The sequence below is a fragment of the Alligator mississippiensis genome, chromosome 11 (assembly GCF_030867095.1).
Source record: "Alligator mississippiensis isolate rAllMis1 chromosome 11, rAllMis1, whole genome shotgun sequence".
In the NCBI taxonomy this organism is placed as follows: domain Eukaryota; kingdom Metazoa; phylum Chordata; order Crocodylia; family Alligatoridae; genus Alligator; species Alligator mississippiensis.
The window spans coordinates 72,012,009-72,027,797 of NC_081834.1; positions in this window are offsets into that span (position 1 = coordinate 72,012,009).

Here is a 15,789-nt window from a genome sequence, read left to right on the forward strand (position 1 = left end):
AGAAATTGCATTACATCCAATGAGGAAAATTGCAACGTTGTGCACTTAGGACGGAGCCATCCCATGAGCTGGTGGGGGCTGGGGGGCTGGCTGGGGCTGCAACTCTGCAGAAAAGGACCCGGGGGTCACAGGGGACAATAAGCTGAAGACGAGCCAGCAGCATGCCCTTGTTGCCAAGAAAGCTGATGGCATACAGGGCTGCTATTCTAGGAGCGTTGCCAGCAGGTCAAAGGAAGGGATTCTTCCCCTCTATTCAGCACTGGGGAGAACACATCTGGAGTCCTGTGTCCAGCTGTGGGCCCCCCACTACAGAAAGGATGTGGACAAATTGGGGAGAATCGAGTGAAGGGTGACAAAAGCGTTGAGGGGGCTGGGGCACGTGACTTAAGAGGAGTGGCAGAGGGGACTGGACTTACTTAGTCTGGAGAAGGGAAGACTGAGGGGGGGTCTTCAAAAACTGCCTTCAACTCCTTACAGGGGGGCTCCAAAGAGGCTGGAGCTGGGCTGTTCTCAGCAGCGGTAGATGACAGGACAAGGAGCAATGGGCTCCAGTTGCAGCAAGGAAAGGTTAGGTTAGAAATTAGGAAAAACCTTCTACTGAGGAGTGTAGTAAAACACTGGTACAGGTTACCCAGAGATGTCGTGGCACCTCCATCCATGGAGGTTTTGAAGACCCAGCTAGACAAAACCTTAGCTGGGAGGATCTGGTTGGGGCTGGTCCAGCTTTGAGCAGGCAGTTGAACTCGGTGACTTTGTGAGGTCTCTGCCAACCCTCCTTTTCGATCTATGATCTGGATGACCTCCTCAGTTGTTGGGATTGAGGTAGTTCCATCACAGTGGATGGATGTAGGCTGGCTTAAAGTTGGGTGAAAATTTGCCCTTGCCTATCTTTTGAAATGGGCCAAATGGATTTTGGTCAAGCCTTCTCCATGCACTGTTAAGGTGGAAGTGGCAAGACCAAGCATGATAAAATTTCCTACTGCCAGACAATTATTTGCAGAGGAGGTGAGCAGCTAGAAGGGGGAGATAGAAAAGCACCTGAAGGATGCAGAATTCTGATCTGAACCTGTTAGGCTAGGCTACCAAAACACCAATGAGCTATTTTTCTAAAGCCAAGTTTTCGAAGCAAGCCCCTGATCCTCTGCTTAGAATGCAGGCTGTTGAGAGAGTTGTTTGAACTCCCAGCTTCCCACCTGCTCGGCCTTTATCTTCTCCAGATTTGAGCCTTTCCTAATGACCTCCCTCTGTGATGGAGCTGATAGCGAATACTCTGGCTTTGTACATAAGTTGCCTGTTGCAATCCTTGAAGTCTCTCTCCTTGAAGCGTGCGCTGTTGACTGAAAAGCACCTACTGGATACTAAGCAGTAATACAAATTAGGACTTCATCGTTGTCAATATTGTCCTGATTTTCAGATGTGCTAATTGTACGCGGCTCGCCTGGCATCAGCGGGAGTTTCATATGAGGCCACTTTGCCCGTGCTTCAGCGAGGACTGAGTTGTCTAAGTTTAGCACTCGAGTTTGAAAAATAACATTTGGCTGTGGTCGGGATGGGGATCTGTTTGTCTGCGTACTTCCCTCTGCTGATTTATTTCCCGGCAAGCTACCCAACTACAGAGTGCAAATGGTGTGCAGAAGCAGAGTACTCGGGACAGGCCTGAAGGAAGAACGCAAACGGAAGATGCTACCTGTTGCTAGTAATTTCTGTGTGGCTGTAACTTATTCATAGAGACGAAGGAATAAGCATTCAAGGCAGGGAAAGGACTAACCGCTAAGCGCCTCGCTCAAAAATTCCTCGCACAAAGAGTTGTGTACACAAAGCTCCTAGGCCAAGCTAGTGATGAAGGTGAACGGCATTTGAGAGGGAGCTGAGACAAATGTTGTAGAAACCTAGAGATCCCAAATGTACAGCCAAGAGCTACCTGCTTTAAACGGAAAGACATTGCAGCTGATCCATGCGGTGCTTTCTAGAGTTAATAAGGGTAATCCTTGGTGGATCTCCCAGCCTTCCCAGACCTTACAACTCATTGGAGGTTCATGTTTACAGTATGGATACAGTACTTGAAACCAAGTTCAAGGTGTGTGTGTGTGTGTGTGTGTGTGTGTGTGTGTGTGTTGTTTTTTTTTTTTTCCAAATGCATGCCACGGGATGAAGACGGGAAAAGATTCACGTGTCTTAGTAAATGAACTTCCAACGTGGGTCCAGTGATGCACACTAAAAAACACCACAATGATTCGCAGCAGAAAGGTTTATTGACTTAACAAAAACACAACTATTCATAGTAACAAGACAAACAATAGCAATTAGCGTCGGCAACTTATTGGCAGTCCCCTCTGATGCTTGATACACAGCAAGCTTCTCTTTCTAAAAGTTCAGCGAAGTCAGGCGTCTCTGATCAGCGCTGTCCAAAGGGTGCCGGGAAGGAACCTGAAATGCAGTTCTTGGGCTCCTCGAGGTCCATGGGACCACTGATCCAGGCAACAGTTAACTAATCCTTTTCACAGAGCTGTATCTTCCTTCTTAATGGTTTCCAGATATCTCAGCTAATTTATAGCTTCTGAATGGTTCTGATAACGAACGACCACTCAAATTCCTTTTACTTCAACTGTCCTTAGACTGACCAATGGCAGTACAAGCCTTGCATTCTTTTGATAAGATAATTTTAACTATGCCACAGGGCCTTACTACTTCAAGGCTTTGCTAAATTTACTAGGCCTTACTTTATACAAGGCTTTACTACATCTTAAACTTCAATTAGGCTTTTAGCAACAATATATAGCTTAATATCTGACCAAATACAGAAAAAAAAACACTTAGTCTAATCTTCATACAGCCTTCAGCAAGCACCTTTATCACACAGACATAATTTCAGCTGTCACACCTGTCACAACGCAAAGTTGTGATTTTTGTTTTGGTGTGTGCTTTGGCACCACTGAATTATTTTCCCACCTAATTGTAGCTTTCTTTGCAGGGTGCATTTCTTCTTTGGAGCACAGAGATGTATGGTGCAAAGAGTTCCCGCCATTTGTATTAAAAATTTGAGCCCCATTATTGGCTTGTGTTGAAATATTCCCACGTGACAGCTAGTGATTGGCTTGCTAGCCGTATAAAAGGCTTGGGTGGTTTCCGCCCAATTTGGAGAACTTGGAGAACTCCAAGGAGAACCCCACAAGGGAGGACTCCATGAACATCAGGAGGAGGAGACTTCATCCTGTGTGAAGATCTCTAAGTGCTGCAGACCCTATCGATTCCAGCGCATTTCATAATAGGCAATAGAGGTCTGATCAGCCTCTAGCCTCTCCCCGTCGCCGAACGATTCCTAGATGAACCCCTCCCTGCACGCATAAGAAAGGATCCACGGAGCCTCGACAACTCCGTGGGAGAGATCCGAGTACTGTCCGAGTCCTCAAACGAGGATTTAAGCGGAGCTTTGCCTGGGAAACTGTCCAGCCTACACCGCGACCATCTTTGGTGTAATTAAACAATCTTGAATCAACCACTAAGCGTCCATGCCTAATTCTAGCTCGCCGCCTGTTTTCTCCGACCCCACGTGCCTGGGCTGCTGGCCACAGCCCGCGGCGCGAAAAAGGGCCCGGATCGCCCCCGGCCCGCCCAACACCCTAAGAGGCAGGAGTCTATCTCCCAGCATGATGTGTGACTTGGGTGCCAATCAGTTCAGAATCCCTGGCCCTAGGAAGCCTTGCTGGAGCAAAGTGCTTGATAGCTACTGCTCTCTACTGTGTACAGCAAAGGTCTGCAGAAAAGTTGTTTTTCTTTCTTGTTTTTAAATACTGATTTTTGTCGAGGAGCAAACAAATGTTAACAGGCTGTGAAGAAAACAGCACAGCGCAGAAGAGAAATAAAATGCAGACAAATCTAGTTTGCAGCTGAACAGACAAACAAGGCATGCGACTAACAAGAAACGTTCTGGAGTTCAGCAGACAGACATGGAAGAAGGACATGGGCACTCATTAAAAGATCAAACCTTATGCAGTATGCTGCGGTGGGTAGGAACATGGCCAGAGAAGTCAGGAAACCCCAATCCACCGTAGGTGTAGTAAAACAAAATAGTAGCGGTGTTTTTCTTTCCCCGGCACTGCAACCCTTTGTCTAAGGCTGAAAATTAGAGCTGGGTAAAAACATTTTGGTGATTATTTTTTGTTAATTAAAAAATGTAGAAAATAAGAGCTTTCATTTTAAACTTGTAAAAGCAGGAAGCACGTTGTTTGATGATTTTTGTTGCATCTTTGGAAAACTTTCCAGATTACAAAGACTCTGGAGTGAGAGGGAGCGAAGAAGCATGTTGTGTATTTTTGTGCACGCTCTTCCAGGCAAGTAGATAAGGCAAAGTATCGTGTCACTGCTGCATCTCAGCTGTCGCATTGGTGAAACAAGGATAGTTTGAAAATTGGCAAATAAGTTCGCTTCATGTGCCAGAACATGCAGCGCTGCCTCTTTTTTTTTTTAAACCCTAACAAAAGGTTTTGTTCTTAAGGACACATGTATTAGAAAAACGGTTTTCAAATAATTCATATAATGCTGTTGTTGGTAAAACCACAACCCATGAGGAACAAACCAGTAAAGTCAGAGCCTAGGGCATTAGTATTGATACAAAGGGAACTGTTTGATTTAAATAGTGACTCCTCATTAGCGTCATGCTCTTGGACTAGTTGTCCTGTGGGTAGCGTGCAACTGTTGATCCTTCTGGATCACAGTGTATGCCTGAGGGGTCACCAGGACCAGCACAACTGAAAAGGTCAGGTTGGGTCTCTGTGTTTCACTGTACAAGCGAACGCATGCCTCGTTGCGGCATGGTTTACATAACGACAGACCCTTTGCTCTTAGACTATGCAGGCATCGTTTTATCTCAGCCTGTTTCTAATGCAGTGAGAGTAGGGGGCTGCCCTGGCCCTGTATCTGCTGTGGGTGTCATGAGGCCTTTTTCTCTTTCCGTGTCTAAGTAGCCATTCTCTAGCCATCTACCCAGCCATTTTTGACCCTGGGTTAATGCTCTGGCTCTCTGTGTATGTGTGTGTGTATGTTTGTGTGCGCGCACGCACACGTGTGTGTGTGTGCGAGAGACAGTCAATTGAGCATGTGGGTTATGCACTGCCAGGGTGAGCAGGCTCCTAGATGCAGTCCTGCAAAGGTGATGGAGGCGGGGGGCTGAGCCCTGCCCCTTGCATGCAATGGGCAAAATGGATGGAGAGCAGTACAGAGGGGGAGTTTCTACCCCACTAGGAGCAATGACCTAGGCTGGAAGCCAAGACCTGCTTCCTTCTTGGGCAATAGGCATGTTGTTGTGTTTTTTTTTTTTCTTTTTTTTGTTTTTTTTTTGTGGGGGGGGGTTGAGACACAGAACACAGAAGGGGGGAATCGGTAAGAGATGTCTGTTATTCTGATGTTTGAAGCAGATTCAATTGCAGCGGCACTTGGAAAAGCCACCTGCTTGCATGAGCTCTAGTAAAGACAGTGGCTCCTCTGTAATATAGCGTGTCCCAATCAATTTGATTGCAGTAGGTTTGCATTTTTGTTCTGAGATAGTGCGTGCCACTGAACACAATTAGCATTTTGAGGACACCCATGGAGATGGCTCCCTGTCATTCTTTGGTTTTTAGGGCCAGTGACGGAGATGCAGAAGCCCTCTCCCCTCCTGACAGCTCCTGGCCGTGTGCTTTCTGGAGGGCTGCAGCACTCAATCCGTCGGTTTTGTTAGCCAGTTTTGTGCGAGAGAACAGCCCGCTCCAGTTCCCAATATTAAGGCTATTGCTGATACTGGACACTAGTCTCACACAGTCCTTGTCCTGCCTGTTTTCCCATTGTCCTGCTTGATAACTGCCCTGAATTTCAACAGAGGGTTACGGACGCTTTCTTCACAGAATCCTTTCTCTCCTTGAATAAGTGATGTTTGTTAAAGGTAAAAAACCCCAAGCTGCAGTTGTAAACAGGCTTCTGCACAGCTTGAGTTGCAGCTGTCGGGTTCCTTTTCTTTGTCGCGGACATCCGGACATCTATCTAATGGTTGGACCGCAACTAATCACCATCGCACGGGGGGCTTCCTGCTTTGATTGAAGGTTAAGACAAAGGGTTCTGGATCGTATCAAACTCTGTCTCAAAAACAGGTGGCTTGTAATGCAAAAGCTTATGCAGTGCTATTTTGTAGAAACGTTGAGCTCCCAGAACTCCACTTGGGAGTCGACACAGAGCTGTCATGGCTTGGCCTTTGTGAACGTGGGGTCCCAAATTTCCCTTAGAAGTCTGTGCTACCTAGAGAAAACATGTTTCCGAAAGGATGTTTCCCAGCTCCCTGTCGCATGTCAGGCTTTTCCCTGTGTTAATAGGATGTTGCCTGAACACAGAGGTTTGGCATTAGACCCCATTTTTTCAAAGCCCTGCCAGCCTTTTAGCTCATCAGTATTCATGCAGGTGTCATCGCACCTGCCATATTTGAATGACCGTGTTGGTAAGTGTGTGACAGAAATGTATTGGGACTGAATCCAGTGCAACATTGGTAAGCTCTTGAAGGAAAGGATCGGATAAAAGGGAGACACCTGCTAACATACACGTGTTTTGAACCAGACCAGTGTGAAACACGTCTGCTTGAGATCCCCATTCCTGGTATATCTATCGCATGTCATTTATATCAAGAAGCAGGAGTCCTTCAACCTGTCAACCTGTAACTATGGGCCAGCTGGTGGAGCCTTGCCCTTCCTTATCCCTCATCCCCCAAGTCAGTTGTTGTGCACTGCTTGCAGTGAGAATGTACTTGCCAGTCAGAGTAAGGACGTTACAGTTTGGGGCGGCAGGGAGGTAGATTCAACCCCCTCAGTGTATGCTGCCAGAATGCCTTTTCCAGGACGGGTTTTAAATAAGGTCTTTGAGATGGAGACCATCTTTTGGTGACCTGTGTGTACAGCACCAAGCACTGGGGAGTCCAGATGTCCGAATTGAGCCCCAAGTGGCGATGCGCAGGGTGTGCATGGGGTTGCACGTGCACCCCCTGAGAGGGCCGATCCACCCCTGACAGGCTGTGCTCCCCACTTAGGTGACAGGCAGGGCGGGAGCACCAGTGACCTCCCTGCGAGCATCAGCCAGGAAGTGGGAGCGCCAGATGAAGCACCGTGGCCACTTTTGTGAGTGCCATAAATTGGCTGTGGGGGGAGTTTGGCTGCTGACAGGTCGCTGGGGGGGGGGCGCATGTGCCCCCCTGACTAAGGTGGCACCGGTCGCCCATGTGAGCCCCTCAGCTTTAGTGCAAACCATGAGGCAAAAACAAGTGACATTTCACCAGCCTTCATTCTTGCAAGCTGGTAGAAAAGGTGGATACTTGCAGTACTTTTCATACGCATTGCAAAAATGTCATCAAGAGGCATGCCCAAAATTCCTGTAGTGCTCAGGTCGGGCACTTCATGTATAATTAAAGGAGCGTGTCCCCTGAGAAGGGACTTGGACAAAATGTTCGCTCCTGCTAGCAATCAACTTGAAACCATATGGCAGCAGCTCGTTAAGAAATAAGTGCCCTTTGTGTCTTCCACCGGTGTCTTCCACCGCTGTTGTGGAAGACTGTCAGGGACTTCCTCGTGCAGTTTATCTTTCTCGCAGAATACAGGGAAGTAGTAGGCCAGTGCCATGGATATAAATCCATCGACTGCTTTAGATAATGCGGCCAATTAAATAATTGATTTTAGCTTTAGGAACGTGTTTTATCATCACAGTTTCCATGCTGCCACCCCTGCAAAGGTTACCGGGTACTCTCCAGTCATCTCACAATAAATAAACATGACGGCATGCTCTGTCAAATGTAATAACTTGGACTCTCTAGACCCTAGCTCTCACAATGCAACTTGGTTCTCCAAATGTGGCCTAATACCTTGGGGCTCATGTAGGGCTTTGAGTCCTTCAGCATCTTCCCTAATACGTGTGGAAGTCCAGCTCAGAGTCTTTTGCTTTTCTGCCACTACTGCCACAAAGGACAGAGCTCACAGGTGGAGGGAGATTCTTCTGGGGTGGTCTCCTGCATCAATAGGCTTCCTTAATATTGTCCTTCCCCCTACTGGTATACTGCTGATTTGTCCAAGGTGAGGTTCTGCTAGTACTCAAGGCTGTACACTGTCCCATAAAAATCCTTTGCTACGTCCGCATGAACTACAAGTGCAGCAGTCACGGCTTTCTACGGTTTAGGCTTTGGGAGATACTATGCCATTGAGCACCCTAAGGAGTCTGCTGCCCGCCAGCGATGCAGAGCGCATACGGTTTCTTTAAGAGTCTGTTGCTGATTACCAGGTTTCTGGGTGTTCCTGAGGCTGTCTGGCAAATGCCTACCGTTCTCTGCTGTTTCCAAGCAAGGTCTCTGAAGAATGAGGTTTTCCCACTCTTCCCAAACAAGACCTGTTCTAAAAAGGTGGCAGCCATGCAAAGACTGAGCACAGGAGCAGCTGTCAAAAAGCAAAGGACTCTGTGGAAGAGCCTATAGCTGGTATGAGGGTTATATACTCTAACTTACAGTTTGGCATAATCTAGTACCTGTGGAATAAACCTGCTGGATTCAGAAGGAAGCTGGAAGTGCTAGCAAAGTGCAAATGCATCTCAAGATTACACGAGCCAGTGGTGTATTACAACTGGGTTGTTGAACTCAAACATTACCAGAGAACTTTACCCTGCTGTCAGCCGGTGCTGCTGATTTGTGCACATCGGTGCTGTTGTTGTTCTGGCCTAACTTGTGTTTTATTCGCCGAGCTTGTTGTGACTCGATGCGCTGCCAAATCAGGGTGCATCTCTCTGGGCTGCACTAGCAGCCAAACCTTAGTCCCAACCAAGTACCGAGAGGCCCCTGCATGTTGCCTGCACAGGTCTTTTGAAAACGTGCCCATACATTTACTTGGAAAATGTTAGCCGATATACCTTCTCTTGAAGCTATGCTGAGTCATGTAACTCCAGCGCAAGCCTCAGAACATGTATCACTTACCTTGAAACCCTAGCGCCTGGGGTCACGTGTGTGTGTTAAATCTCAGTTCACTTGTAAAATAAGAAGGAAGCTGCTAGCTCTTTGGGAAGCTTGAAAGTGTGACCCAAATGCACGTTTGGGATTTGGAAGCCAGGGAGCAGAAATAATCCAAAATGCATTTGGCTTGAAAAGAGAGAGGAATTATGGGGGAAACTCTTGAGGTTGGTGGAAGGGAGGGACTGATTTCTGATCTGAGTTTGGCACTATTTCTCTTGAAAAGCTGCCCTCGTCTAGGTGCCCTATTGATATCTAAATGCTTTTTGGTTCCCATTTTGCTGGGCCCTGAGCTGCTTGGAACATCTGGCCTTGCAGCACAGACAGGAATCTCTCTCTCTCTCTCTCTCTCTCTCTCGGGGGGATTTTAAAAACCTGCCAAGTACCCAACAGCCAACTAACTGTTTCGGCTGGAAACCGTATTCCAGATCAAAGGTCGTAGACTTAGCGTTTTCAAATTGTCCCTCCTCTCTCATTTTCTCTCATACTCCAGGATGTTGAATCAAGGTTTGCTTTGGTTTTTAGGTAGGTAACAGGCTTTCCATATTTTTGAATACTTTTCCCTGGCTCTGTGGTAACACCTAACTCCAAAACACGACACCGGGAGTTGCAGAACAGCTTTGTGAGGTGCAGGCTCATGCGTGCTTCGACTAACTCTACCAACCAAGCGCACAGAGAGAAATGAAAAGCAGCAGGGCGACCATTCAAAGTAGCCAGGGGCTGGCACGCTTGTGTTTAAAACAAAGGCTGTGGAGAGGGACGCAAAATTCCAGCTGTCAAATTGCAAGACACCTGAAAGGTAAACGGAAACCCTAGAGAGAATGGTGGATTGACCTCGTGCTGTTTTAACAGAGGATACCCAAAACTTTAAGACGTCGAGAAATGGAATTGATGGCCTGGAAGAGAAGTTCAGAGGAAGACGTATCACGTTGGTGAGATTGCTGGAGACAAGTGACGCTAAACTTGTCTTTTTGCAGCAGATTAGGAGAGAGGCTTGAGGCTGGATCATTGTGAAGTCTTTCTACAATGCATCGAGTCTCCTTCTGTACTTGGATGAGACTTGGATGATTACACAGTCTGGTGGGTGGCAACTTGGCTAGAAGGTCATACCCAGAGAATCGTGGTGGACGGGTCGGTATCAACATGGAAGGACGTGGGCAGTGGGGTGCCGCAAGACTCGGTCTTCATCAGTGACTTGGATGAGGGAGTGAAGTGTAGTCTCCAGGTTTGCAGATGATACAAAGCTGTGGGGAGAAGTGGACACACCGGAGGGCAGGGAACAACTACAGGCAGTCCTGGACAGGTTGGACCAATGGGCAGAAAACAATAGAATGTGATTTAACAAGGAGAAATGCAACGTACTGCACCTAGGGAGGAAAAATGTCCAGCACACCTACTGCCTAGGAAATGACCTGCTCGGCAGCACGGAAGCCGAAAGCATGATAAACAGAACCAAGGAGGTGATACTTCCCCTCTATCGGGCTCTGGTCAGACCGCAATTGGAATACTGTGTGCGATTTTGGGCGCCATGCTTCAAGAGGTATGTGGATAACCTGGAGAGGGTCCAGAGAAGGGCCACTCATATGGTTAAGGGCTTGCAGGCCAAGCCCTATGAGGAGAGACTAGGGCATCTGGACCTCTTCAGCCTCTGCAAGAGAAGGTTGAGAGGCGACCTTGTGGCTGCCTATAAATTCATCATGGGGGCACAGAAGGGAATTGGTGAGGCTCTACTCACCAAGGTGCCCCTGGGGTTTACAAGAAACAATGGCCACAAGCTAGCAGAGAGCAGATTTAGACTGGACATTAGGAAGAACTTCTTCTCCATTAGAGTGGCCAAAATCTGGAATGGGCTCCCAAGGGAGGGGGTGCTCTCCCCTACCCTGGGGGTCTTCAAGAGGAGGTTAGATAGGCATCTGGCTGGTGTCAACTGAACCCAGCATGCTTTCCTGCCAATGCAGGGGGTTGGACTCGATAATCTATTGAGGTCCCTTCCGACCCTAACATCTATGAATCGATGAATCTAAATTAGTAGCATCTTGATTAGATTATGGATTCTATGGAGAGGCTGGCCTCTCAGCCCACCTAATATGATCTGCGTATACGAGTTACCTCATGTGTCATATGTAACAATAGGGTGATGTGTTTGTTGGGAAGGACCAGGTCATTTGCTTCTTGAAAACGGTACCACCTGGACATTGTGCAGCTGCTTTGTGCAGTTCCTTAGGAGCTAAAGGTGGAGCGGTTGCTCTACTGCAATTAAGTAACTGTACTATTGCCCTAAAATGGCCAGAAATTTCCTCTGAGACTATATCTCTCAACTGTACAATACCCACATCATGGGTATCAGATGTAGACATGCCACAGTTAGAAAACTGTGGAATGAAGTAAAAAATAAGCTGCAAAGCCTTGAGGCCAAGGCTTGGCAAGGCACTCAGTTGGCTCTCCTTGCTTGAGAAGGCGAGCGAATCATCTGTTTGGCTGTCAACGTGCCCGAGCCATGTAAATGGTATGTTGTAATCTGCACTATTTGTGTGTCACCACGTGTCACCTCAGCTACGTGGCTAACCATCTTAAACATCACAGTATTCTGCAGTGCCCTAGTGGCAACAGTTAAATGGTGTTTTAACCTTTCTTCTTGTAAAACTGTTCATGCTATGTAAGTTAAATTTAAAGGTCTCTCCCCGTTCCCTGATGTAGCACATGTGGTTTTGGCATCTCAGCTGTATCTCTCACAGTGCTTCAGCAAGCAAGGGGCAGAGTGTGACAGATGAAAATGATGTCTGTGATCAAGGTGCTTGCTGAAGGCTCTCTGAAGATTATACCAAGTGTTTTTCTGTCATTTGTTTATATATTAAGCTATATGTCATTGCTAAGACCCTAATTAAAGTTTAAGATGTAGTAAGGCCTTGTATCAAGTAAGGCCTAGTCAATTTAGCAAGCCTGGAAGTAGCAAGGACCTGTGGTGTAGTTCAAATTAACCTTATCAAAGAAATGCAAGGCTTGTACTGCTATTGCTCAGTCTAAGGACAGTGGAAGCAAAAAGAATCTGAGTGGCTGTAAGTTATCAGCACGGTTCAGAAGTTATAAATTGGCTGAAAAATCCGGAAATCATTCAGAAGGAAGAGACAGCTCCATGAAAGGGATTAATTAGCTGTTGACCTGGATTGGTGGGCCCGTGGATCTCGAGGAGCCCAAGGACCGAACGCCAGGATTCTTCCCTGCGCCTCTTGGACAGCGCCGATCGGGGGCGCCTGACTGCTGAGCTTTGCGGAAAGAGAAACGTGTCGGCCATCGGAGGGGACTGCCGATAAGTTGCTGACATGAATTATTCTTGTCTGTCATTGTTTGTCTCATTACTACGCGTAGTTGTGTTTTTGTGAAGTCAATAAACCTTTCTTACCTTTCCACCCCTGACCATACTCTCAATCCCCAACCCTCTTCAGGCAGCTGAAACAGTCTTCTCATGCTGTTCTCCCCTTCCCTTGTATCCGTTATTATAACAGAGCCTCGTAGCATCCTACAGGAGAACCTGAACAATCGTGTGTGGGGAGCCTGGCCCATGCAAGCTTCCCTGTCTCATTCCAACATGCGTGTCTCATAGCTGGGTGTGTGGGAAAGCGGGTGTACAGTTACGGTCCTGGAGGTGGACTGTGTATGCTCTTTGCCAGTCTCTGCTAAAGGTTCCCTCATTTTCCTTATTCTTAAATGTGTCAGAGTCACTTCTGTCTGTGCACCATTTTGTCCTTTCGTAATATATTTTCAGAGTCATGTTTTACTAGAGGCCCTGGCCGAGGCTGTAGCCCACACCACCGTAGCAGACTCAAAACCCAGTAGGGCCACACAAAGCAGCTTTTAAAGGTTGGATGAACCCAAGCAAGGAAGAATAGTTTCTGAGCCAGGGATTCCTCTGGTCATACCAAGACTTTGGGTAAGTTTACATGCAAACAGCTTCCTAGCTTTTGAGGAGGAACAGATCTGGCTGAGAGACAGGGGGTTGCCGTACGCGTCTCTGCACCATAACCCAGAGCCATCGGAGTGGTCTCTTGAAGGACCCCAGCTACCAATGGTAGTGAAAGTCACCTTTGGGATGTTGGACTGTTGCTTAGCTGGCTTAATAGCCTGACAGCTACACTGGGAAGGGAGAGGGCACCGCTCGAGGGCGGCTTGGCACCTTTCATTCCCAACCCAGCTGAGACTCTGGAGATCTTGTCTGCAGATCTGGCCCCGAGTTTCTACCAAGCCTTTTTGCACGGTCCAACTTCTGGCTACTTTATATTTATGTATCTGGGTTGGCGTTTCCCTTTTAAACCTTCGGTGGTGTTCTTCTGTTCTTCTGGTGTTTGAACCCAAATAAATGGCTCAGTTTATCCCTGATGCCATGGTCTGTTTGTGGGCTTCCTGATGCCATTTGCCAGTGGGCGCTTTCTAAGTTGGGGCCATGAGTGCCCTGGCATCCTCTGCCTTTGTGGCAAGCAGTTGCGGCTGAGACATAAAGGGACAGTTGATCAATCTGATTAAGTGTGGTCTGATAAAAGATATCAGATTCACCCAAAGAACCTTGCTCATTTATAAAGGACACCTTTTTTTTTTTTTTTTTCTCTTTCAGTGCAGCTCTGCTCCATTTTACCTCCCATTCTTCCTAGCGTCTCCTCCAAACACATTCATGTGGACAGATGATACAGCGACAGTTAAATGACACTGGTGGCAGGAGCGACAAGCGAAAAGCGAGTGCTGCAGGTGGCAGGTAAAATCAGCCAGGTACCAGATGCAGTGGGGAGATTCTGCGAGGCTCTTTGAAATGGTAGAAACAACAAAGTTTAAGCCTCTCTTACTGAAAGCAGCAGGACAGGAGAGACACTGTCAGAAGGGTGAAGGCGTAACTCGGCCGAGGTCACACAACAAATATTACACCACATTCAGCTCCGAGAAGCACGGGTTTTGTGCTTACACCACTGGATTGTGATTTAGGAGCTTCGAGGTTGGTTCTTGGCTACGCCCTATATTCCCGCCGTGACTTGGATAAGGTACTGAAAGTCCAAACCTGAGCTAAAGGTGAAACACCACAACCACTAAGGTGGTTTTCCTAGTTGCTTGGGAGGGCCGCTTTCTTGGCACGGGGTAGTACCTTGACCGAGGTCAGGCTCAGTCTCCCACTTTCTCTTCCAATGGGAAGACCTTGGCTATACACCCACTTTATGGAAAAGGGAGACTTCTCCCTAGTTTGCCCGTGTGGCTGAGGGCAGGCGAAACTGAGAGGCATCCGAACCCTGAGCCTCCAAGCTTGGGCCTGCACATAGGATATCTGCCAAAGGATTTCGAAGCATCCGAAGCCCCAGGCAGAGGTGGAGGATGTTTCCTATTAGTAGGGCCACATGTGGTTCTTGAACGACTCATGGCTTTGGAATTGATTTGCCTGATTTGCTTGGAACATGAAAAAAAATTTCCTTAACCCTCGCCGCCCTGCTCCCCCCCCCCCCCCAAAAAAGCCCAAGCTAAAATATTTTGGCTGTGCTGGCTGCTTCCTTAGCCCCACACCTCTGTGGGCATGTCTATGTGAGATGTTTGCTGCCAAGTTAATTAGTTCTGCAGTAAAATATCAGCATCTACACACGTGGCCCAATAAGGCTGCAGTAAAGTAACCAACACTGCCAGAGGATAGTATTTGTAAACGCAGGTAATAGCCTGTGGCAGTTTTATTAAGTGCACTGGCTAGCCCCATGCTGGCTCCCCCTCATGCCCCAGCCAGCCCCTCTGCAGCACATGAAGCTGGGTGGGGGCAGCCTTGGGCTGGCAGGCTCAACCCCATGGTTCCCTGTCAGCTGGGGCTGCTCCATCCTGGCTCGACGGGCTGCGGTCCTAGGTGCACTCAGGCAGTTGAATGGCACGTGTAGATGCACCCAGCATTCCTCGCCTGCAAGCCGGGGATGACAAAGTTCCCTCTTGTCACCCACTTTGTCTTTAGCGTGTCAGTTCTTTAGGGAGAGGACAGCCTTTAGCCGTGTGAATGTCCACTGGTATATACACCGGGATCTTAATTGGGGGACAGCAGTCACTCCTGTATTTTAAAAAGCACAAAAGATCTTTGCTAAGCTCAGGTGCCCTGGAGAGGTTTGTCTACTGAGGCGTCGCTCAGGAGAGCCGAGCCCTATGCCTTTTTCCCCAAGCGAGTCAACTTTTCTTTTTAAATCAGCCATTTTGTTCCTTCCGTCCAGACGGTTTGTTTTTTCCTTCCTCCCTCACCCCCAATTAAATCATAGTGGACGTGTCACTCTGGACACACTGATGGCTTCTAAAATATCACATGGCTCATCCCTGGGAGCTCCTAGGAGTGGCTTTTAGTAATGGACCAACTGTGACAGAGACTGGACTCCCCCAGTTTTTTCAAATAGACAATCAGCATTTTCCATACTTTTAAAGCTGTAAGTACGATTGATCTGCAACCCACGGGCATTTTCCCTGAAAGCTCCACAAAGCACGTTGTACATGATCCTGTTTAGTCGCAGTCTCAGTTGCCAGAAACTGTATTGAACCCTGCACACAATTAATGAGACGTGTGTCTCACGGCTGTTCACGATGGCTCGTATGTGTTGCGTATTTTGTTACGCCGATGGGTATCTTTTTTTTTTTATGGGCAGTTATCTATTCGGGTGACAGTTATTCCTTGGCCCCATTGTAGGAGAAGAAATGGCAGGTGCGCAGAAGAGAAGAGGCTCGGCTCAGGCAATGGCCACGTAGATGTCCTTTCTCCCACCTCCTGGAGCAATACCTGTGGCTTGGAGCTTCAGCCACTG